Raw genomic sequence first — 9,164 nt, forward strand, 5'->3', positions numbered from 1 at the left:
TGACTATTAGAAATAAAAAATAATAAATCACTGCTGTGAAAGAAGAACCGAAGAGTCAAGGGCATGCTTGTTTCAAGTTGCAGTGGGGCTTGTTAGTCCAAATAAGTAATACCACGTAAGAGCCATTTTGCTCCAGTCTCTTGCAAGTGAAAATTTAGGCCTTAAACAAATATGCTTGAATTCTAATATATAATCATAAGAAATTAATGGAAAACATTTACAAACTTCTTCCCTCCAGGTAATAGTTGCCAGCTCACTTTAGAATTCCAAATGAAAGCTGATGACTATTCTAGTACAAACTGATTTTTGAAATGGTTTTAGATCCCAAATACATGAGTTGGTTAAAGCATTCGCTGCTCCTACTTCCTACAGGGTATATGAGCATCTGATTGCTGCAGCCCATTCTCTCCAACTGTGATTTCCATACACCTGTCGTTCACAGTGGGGGAAAAACTCACTACTGTATCTTGCCCCAAAATGAGCAGAGCCTGAGAAACCATTCTGTGCTACTAAGAACACTGGGCCACAAAGAGATGAAGAAATTTAAAAAGGAAAATGGGGGAAAGAACACAACACAAGACCTGGTGTATCCTCTGGTTTGTATTGCACCTGAGAACAACGTGGAACTTAACTCATGAGACTAAAAGAAGACAGCAGGGTAGTGGCACAAATGGGGAAGTTTTTATCCCTCAGGAGCTATGGTTTTCAGGGCACCCTGTCGGGTGGCACAAGCCCCTAAATTACTCTTCATCTGTCGCATAGCCTACCATGCCAGATGTATTCCTTTGAAATAAGCTATCTCTCATGCTTTCTCATTTCACGTCTTTGTCTTCCTCTGAGGAAGAAGTTGGACATGGAGCCTTAATCCACCATTATTGTAGAATATGATACTTTGGTAAAAGTTACTAGTGAAGCTCTAAGGGCATCCAACATGTAACAATTAAGCTGGGATGGGGGTGGGCAAGCAGAATGTCTGGGGCCACACTGGGGAGACCAAATTGTCAGAGCTCACTCCACCAGCATTGGTGCCCAAAGGAAAGGAGGGGCTTCAGCGGGGAGGGATGGCAGAGGACACATTCACTCACATCACGTCTGTAAAGAGTCTGCTCTACCTAGCTGGGAAAGCGGCAGGGTTTGAAATTAGGTGAGGGCTCACTTCTATTTCTAAACACCCCTCAGGTCCTCATGTGGCTTTCCAATGTCCTTTTCAAGCCACTCAAATGTTTTAGGTCCTGGAGAAACTAAAGAATATGGTGAAACATGAAACCAGGAATTTGGGTAGCTAATAATTGGCACCCCTTTAAACCAATATTCTTCTTTTTTAATGTTTGTTTATTTTTGAGAGAAAGAGTGCACAAGTGGGGGAAGGGCAGAGAGAGGGAGGGAAACCGAAGATCTCTGGGCTGAAAGCAGCGTCCAGTGTGAGTCTCAAACTCACAAATCATGAGATCATGACTTGAGCCAAAGTCGGACACTTACCTGACTGAGCCTCCCAGGAGCACCAATATTCTTCAAGTACTTGCTTGACTTAGAGGACAGACTATGTGATACATCAGGGGAAACCGAGAAGGAAGACATGTGGGGGATCCTCAGTGCCTCAGTTACATTCCTGAGTAGGTCAGCTCTGGTCAGGACCTCACCCATGTGGACAAGTAGCAATACAAAAATACTCTTTAGCATTCTCTGTCTCCAAAACTCACCCAGTGGGTGGTCCCACACTGCCCTGGCCCCAGCCTACCCCTCTTATCCAAGCATTCCTTCCAAATGAGAAGTACAGTCTCTGAGAACAGTTCTTGCAAAAACTGTGTTCTTTCTTATTCAACGTCCTGTAATACTTGATGCCCCTTCTCAATTAGGTGCTTGGATGGGGGTTGGGGGTTGAGGCAGAAATTCAGAAACTTCACCCTTTAATCCACCTCTGGTTGAACAGCTGGCTATGGATTCTCAAAGGCCCTCACCCTTTCATCTACCCTTGACCAAATGGTGCTCAAGACTGTTCACCCTACATACCTCTCTTCTCTTCCAATTTTGAGTTGATCCAGGAGTAAAAATCCCACAAAAGAAGCAAATATCCTAATATGCGGGAGGAAAGCTGGCTGAAGAGATTTGGGCCTCAGCAACTTGCAAAAAGCCTGGCATCTGGTAAATGTTTACTAAATGTTGAATAAAAATACACTAATGGATAAGCCAACAGGGCATGGGATAAGGGCGATAAGCTGTTCCCTACTGCAAGAATAATGGAAGGGACATTCATTTATAATTTGGCTCCATCCTACCTTATTTTTCAACAGTTACAGCTGATATTGAAGTGATGTTATTTTCACATATGACACTGAAGAGTGGCACTGAATTAGAAGACATGAAAAAGACTTTCTGTGTTTTCCCATTTGCATTGGTCTCACACCTTTGGGTAGGCGATAATGCCCAGGTTTAAAACTGATGTCAGCCACCAAATCCTGCATGTTGATCTTGACGTTGACATACAAATCTGAGAAAAGGGCAGGTTTACATTTATGCTGATATTAGGCAAATGAGTAAACCAACAACCACCTATATATCCAAACACCCCTCAGGTGTGGCTTTCCTGTTAGCTCACCAGCCCTGGGCTCAATCTGAAATGTGGATCATCTGGAGTGAGCTTTATGATTGCATCTCTTTAAATGAATCTTAACATCCCTGCTGTGTGAACATGTGGAGTTCCTGACAAAGATGTTCACTAGAGAGGAAATACATTGCAGGACAGCTCAAAGTTGCTTTTGCATGGAAGGAAATTTGGAATAAACGCAACCTGAGACAGAATTATAAATTGACTTGGACTGTTGACACAAACTCAGATGGCACATATAAAAAACAATTATAACTGATTTTCATAATTACAACCCAGAGAGACTGCAAAATACTAAATTATCTTCAGAATTTTCAAATAAGAATAGTGCGTTTTGGCATGGGATAAGTAACTTAATTTATGTTTCAATACATTTGAATTCTTTGAAAAATCATATTCTACTTATATAGTGGCAAAATTTTATTAACTGCAATAGCTGACTAAGTGTACCATACAAATAAAATTCTGCATGAAAACAATTGACTGATCCTTGGTTCCCACATGGGAGAAGGAGGTAAAATTCACAGGACACCCTAAGCTTATTTCTGGTAGGGGAGAAACTCAATCACAATTATGAAAGTCTACAGGCGAGACACAGAAGACAGAACATTTTGTTGAGATAAAACATTTTTATGCCTTTACAGGGCAGTCTTCCAAGTTTTCCTTTGGTCATGACTTGAAGCATAGGTGAAATAGTAAAGAATTGACTGTGCTCTTATTTTATCTACCTCAGATGCTTTCCTAGAACTTCCTCTGTGTATGGTTCTGTCTCCTATTGCCTGACTCAAAGGTCAAATCTCAATGCACTACCTGGCTCAAAGAGACGATCTGGTCCAAGAAGATTCTCTGACTGGTGTGTCCTTAAGCTAACAAATAGTGGGCAAATTAGACACTTAATGAGAAATGGAATGGTAGATAATGATTTAGAGAGCAATTGGGAAGTTGGCTGGGAAGTCATGATGGACCACGTTCAAGTGGAAACTATGAGCAGGCAGACAGTCTCATGGTAGGGTTATAAATTTATTTAAGCTATAATTCCACCGTGTAGAGAAAATGTAGGCTTCCTCGTTTGATTTGTAACTCCTTTAATCTTCTTCATGAGCCCCATTGACTTGGTAACAAAAGGAACAAAGCAAAGTAAAACAAAACACCTTAGACCATCTTGGCTTGAAGTAATAATTTTGACATTTCTTTAGGTATTTCTTTCTCTTCTCTATTTCAATATGGCATCTGGGTCTATGGGGCAAATAGGGATTAAGTGACCTCATGGCTTTGAAAGGAAAGAGCTCTAAAAGCCATGTAGTATCCTATATCTCCTTTCATCCCTACAGCCATGATCCTGAATTCTCGGTCACAGCTGGCATCGCTGGCATGCACAACTGCCATTGGCAGGTAGTATCACCTGCGGTCTCATCTCTTGCAGCTTGGATTGTGGCTGGTGGCCCTCCCTTTCACGTGGCCTCACTCTGCTCCTGCTGATTTGAAAGGCCTGGGATTCCCATTCATCTGCCACAACATCAAAACAGTCTTGCTCAGAAATAGAGCTCCCCAGACTCTGTTTCCTCATTGTTGAATTGACACCACTGGAGCACCAAAAGCAAACCAAAAACACTAAAGCATCAGATAAGCCCATCTCTTCCACCGCAGGACACCACCATGATTACTTTGAGGAAGCTGTCCCACAGGTAACGTGGGAAGTGATTGCCTTCCAGAATCCCAGAAGGGGTACAACAGAATCTTCATGCTATTGAATACTCCAAGTTACCTAGATGTTCCTAAAGCTACCCACTGCCCTTCAAATTTGGTCTTGAGGCTGTGGTAGGAGATAAGAGGAAGAACAAAGTAAGTATCTAGTATCTCCTTTCCTCCACCTCTGCCTCTCTCCTTTCTCCCAAGGTCCTTCAGGCCAGAAAGGGTAGGGTTTTCCACCACTTCACCTGCATTGGATTATCTTTCCACCATTTCTAGTCAAGCCCTGGGACTTGGCTAGGTAAGATGGAAAAGGTATTTCTCTTCCCTGCAAGGAATTCTATGATCTGACCCAAACAGGTTAGTTCTTGAAATTCTGAAGGCATTTAGAAAATCTTTCTCATCCAAGCCCAGGTTTCAAAACTACTGTTTTCTCACAGGACAAAAGATTTCATGGCTGAGCCTCAGAGGTGGAAAGCTACAACAAATATGATTTAAGAAGGAAATTAAAACATATCAGTTTAATGTTTTTGCAAATAGTACCACCACTACACTATAGAGACTACAAAATATAATTATACACTTGATCTTAGCCAAAAGGCCGAGAAGCGATACAAAATACAATTATAAAGGTTAAGGGATGTGGGGAGATCTGAGAGATGGAGATGCAGAAGCTTGGAGCAAAATTGAGTCGGCTATTGGTGGAACACTAAAATGAAACACACAGACATTTCACTAGAGCCACTTAGGTTAGAGAAGACTCTCCAGTTACCATCTCCCTGAGGCCTCCTTTTGTTAGTTTAGCTTTTCCTGAGTCCCTATGCTTGTGTACAAATTTTTATTTACTTTATTTTTTTTAGTATTTTATTTATTTTTGAGAGAGAGATAGAGACAGCATGAGCAGGGCAGGGTCAGAGAGAGAGATACAGAATCCGAAGCAGGCTCCAGGCTCTGAACTAGCTGTCAGCACAGAGCCCGATAAGGGGCTCAAACCCACGAACCATGAGATCATGACCTGAGCTGAAGTCGGACGCTCAACTGACTGAGCCACCCAGGCACCCCTTTATTTACTTTATTTAACTTGAGTGCATTTCTGTTCCTTAAAGCCAAAATATGTGAATGAACAAGAGCTCTCAGTTAAGGCTTTCATATTTCGCAATATGTACGCTGAGCAGGTGAGCATCACCAAGTCTCACTTCCTGCTTCCTGTAAAGGTCTTTCTAATCCATTCCTCTACCCAGCCCCAGACCCCCACCGTCACACCCCCAGATCACTGACCTGTCCCTCTAGCTGGCCAGCCTGACTCGGGCCCTCTGTTCTCTGTTATCCTGCAATATTTGCCCCCTTAGTCATCCTGAAACTCCACCTTCACCACAGCCACTGCTGTTCAGAGATGTCAGGCTTCTTCCTCCTCTTTGTCATATGCAGGTGGTTTTGCCCCAGTCCACTTGTTGTGGTCTCTGCCCTCGTAAACTAAGCCAAATGCTTTCTTTGCTCACCGTTCCTCCAGCCTAGTCTGGCCCGTGAATAGGAACACCACTGTCTGTGCCTTCTCTCATGGTTTTTTTTGTTTGTTTGTTTGTTTGTTTTTGTTTTTTTGCATTTTTTTTTCCAAGCCCACAGAAGTAGTTCAAAGTAACTTATTTTCTCTTTCTCTGAACTGTCGGTTACACTATGTCATGCCACACTACTTTAGAGCTTAGTTATATTCCATCTTTGAATAATGGATAATACCAATAGCTAATACTTATTGAGTGCCTTGTATGGGGAAAGTGTTTCCCATGGATAGTTCATTTGAGATGCACACCACCCATGTGAGGTGGGCACTAAATATGCATGTCTGAAGATGACGAAACAGAATCTACCCTGTAATTCGGAAGCTCGTCTAAGGTTATACAGCTGGCAAGTTCATGTGGGCGGGGTTTGTGCTGAGAAATTGGACCCCCGAGGCCATCCTTTCAGTTGGTATGGCTTATTACCCCCAGAGAATTGTTCCTTTCGACTTCAACTGTCTTCACCTATCTCCACAACTACACTATAAACATCTGTATGTTTGAAGAAGTCACAGAAGGTCGTGACTTTGTGCTCACTGTCCGCCTACGCAGGCAAATAATAGACCTTGAATGACACTTCTTATCTTCCCCCTAACTGTCCTTTCCTGCTGAGTCATCATTTTTCAGATACAGAGCAACTTTACCTTCACATTCAAGGTTTACTCAGACTCTGCTGAGGTTAGGCATTTCTTCTCTCTTCCCACGAAAGTTCTGTGAGCCCCTACACAACTAAGGTGTCAACCACCAAAGGTACGAAGTAGCTGATGCCCTCTTGGAGGTTCCATTCCTCTCTGCCCATCTTCCAGGACTGACTTCTGATGTCCCAGGATCTTGGCCACCACTTGACACCCTCTTGCAATACCACAGTTGCACAACGCTCCTAAATCCACCTTCCAGATACCTGTCTCAGAGGATTTTATAAACGAGACTGTGGCCTGTGGGAGGCAATTTCAGGCCAATTGCCCTGCAGCTGGGCCTTTTGAACAATGTTTAAAGGAGACCCCAAAGATCTTGCATTAGAATGTTCAGCAGCCCTGTGATTTATTTGGAAAGAAACCAGCTGCCCCAGCAAGAGTGGATAAATGTGTGGTTTGCTAACAGATTTTAAACATTAGGGCTTAGGACTTCAAAGGGAGTTTTCCCAAGGGGATTTTTCTTCCCTCTCCTAAATGAGAAGCTACAAGCATTTAGGACTGCCTTAAGATGTAGTGAAGTGAGGCTTTGAGACTGTCAATATTTCACTTGGGTCTTTGTAGATGGTGTGTGGGAGCTTCACAGACCTAGGCCTGGCAGGAGAAATCTTGGCAGTAGCCACTTAGTGGTAAGAGGACTTAGCAGAGGTGGGGCTAGGGGGTGCAACTCACTCATTTCCTCCCAGCAAGCACTATGTGTCTCCCTTCTTCTGACAGCATAGCATTCTCTCCAGAGCCTCTGCCCCTCAACTCCCCCGCTTCTCTCTGTCTCCTTCCTCTACCCACACACTGACCCCTTGAGAGGAAGAAAAAAATGAAGCACATTCAAAGGGATCTCCCCAGTCCTGCGGGGTGCAAGCTTCTTGTCATACCAAGGTCAGAGTGCAGCCTGGGAACAACACAGTCACCCGTGACGTGATAAGATCATTTCAAGATGCTCTTAAAAGGCTTGTTGTTTAAGTCTTTGCCCACAGCTGTCTGTTTAGGAAATGTAACAAAAGCACCACGAAATCCTGTTTGATCTCCGCCATATTCACTGCTTAGCCACAGGATATAAGAGTGGAGTTTTGTTCAAGGTGGGGAAGGGTGTCTTTTGTGATTGCCACAAATATCACATGCTACTCCTTCCAGACAGAGATGTGATAAATTGGAGGCTCTCAGGAAAGATGGGGCCATGCTTCCCTGGCCTGCTCATATCTCTAATCATCCAGTCATCTTGCTTGCAGAGGACCAGGAAGAAATCTTGCTCCACAGGCCTCTATTAGGCAGGCAGCCAGGAAGGGGAGTTCACTCCTTCCCTGCAGGTGGGGGACTCAATACTACACCTGGCCCTCCTGTGCCTGCTTCAAAATGGTCTTGGACCTGATCTTTTACTTGCAGAGATAAAAGTGAGGCAACATCACTTGACCCCCAACTCACTGAAGCATTGAGGATGAACTCTGCTCTAAGAAAATGTGATTCCTGGAAATCCAGATTTGTGAAAAGTAATATTAAGTCAGGGATTAAGTGTTTTGTTTTACTTGAGAAACATCAAAGGATGCCTTAAAACAGTATCTCTCGTGTGAGGGCATTCAAAATACAATCTGATTCTTAAGAATTTGATTGCAAATCAAATTCTTGGGAAATGGATCCTATACAGGTTTAATGGGAACAAGGAGACTCATTAACTACATCTATGCAGAGCCAAGATTTGGTGAGGAAGCTAAAGTTCTCAGGACAGAAAGAGATTCACTAATTAACTGACCACTTTTACAATTAGTTCTCATTTAATCATAACTTCCCATTATGCTGGTGTCTATTCTCTCATATGGTATGAAGATCTTTGTTGGACCCTCCCTTGTGGTCAATAAAACAATGTAAATCAAATGCAAATTGATTGCAACAAGCTGAAATTGCATATCCTGCAAAAGATGTGGGCTTTCATCTGACTTGGATGAGAGGCAATTTGAGCTTCAAAAGAGACAGATTTAAATATCAGAATTAAAAGAGACCCTTGGGAGAATGAGTGAAGTCTGTTAATATTTTGGCAAAAAATGACCCTTTCAATAAGTGTGTAGCAAAAATCAAATGTGAAGAAAAGGAAGCCTTAGCATTTTGTCAGTCAAGGTAAGCCAAAAAAAAAAAAAAAGCAAACAAAAACACTTGATTCATTTTGTGATTCCAAAAATTAGCAAATAATTACAGTTATAAGATTCTGGAAAATAGAAGATGCATTTATTTTTATTTTTAACAATACAAATCAACCAACACTTAAAAATACCATTTATGGTAAAAATTTTGGTTCTTAAATGATTTCTCCTTTAATTTTTTAAAAATCTCAGTTATCTTTAAGAAATGAGTCCCACATGGGGCGCCTGGGTGGCTAAATTGTCCAATGTCTCACAGCTGGTAAATGACATTTCAGCTAGGATTAGAATCTCCGCATTTATCTGTCTTGGTGCTCTTAATTGACGCAGTACAGTGTCCCTTTTCAGGAATAGATTTATTCCAGAGTGAAGCTCAGGATCTTTGCCTTTAATAGGTATAGGACAACCATGCATTGTATAAAACATGTTTTCGGAGGGAAATTGCCTGGAACTCTCCTCAGCTGGTTTATTGGCAAGGAGAAGGTGATAGAATGAGGCA

The sequence above is a fragment of the Crocuta crocuta genome, unplaced genomic scaffold (assembly GCF_008692635.1).
Source record: "Crocuta crocuta isolate KB4526 unplaced genomic scaffold, BGI_CrCroc_1.0 scaffold153, whole genome shotgun sequence".
Taxonomy (NCBI): Eukaryota; Metazoa; Chordata; class Mammalia; order Carnivora; family Hyaenidae; genus Crocuta; species Crocuta crocuta.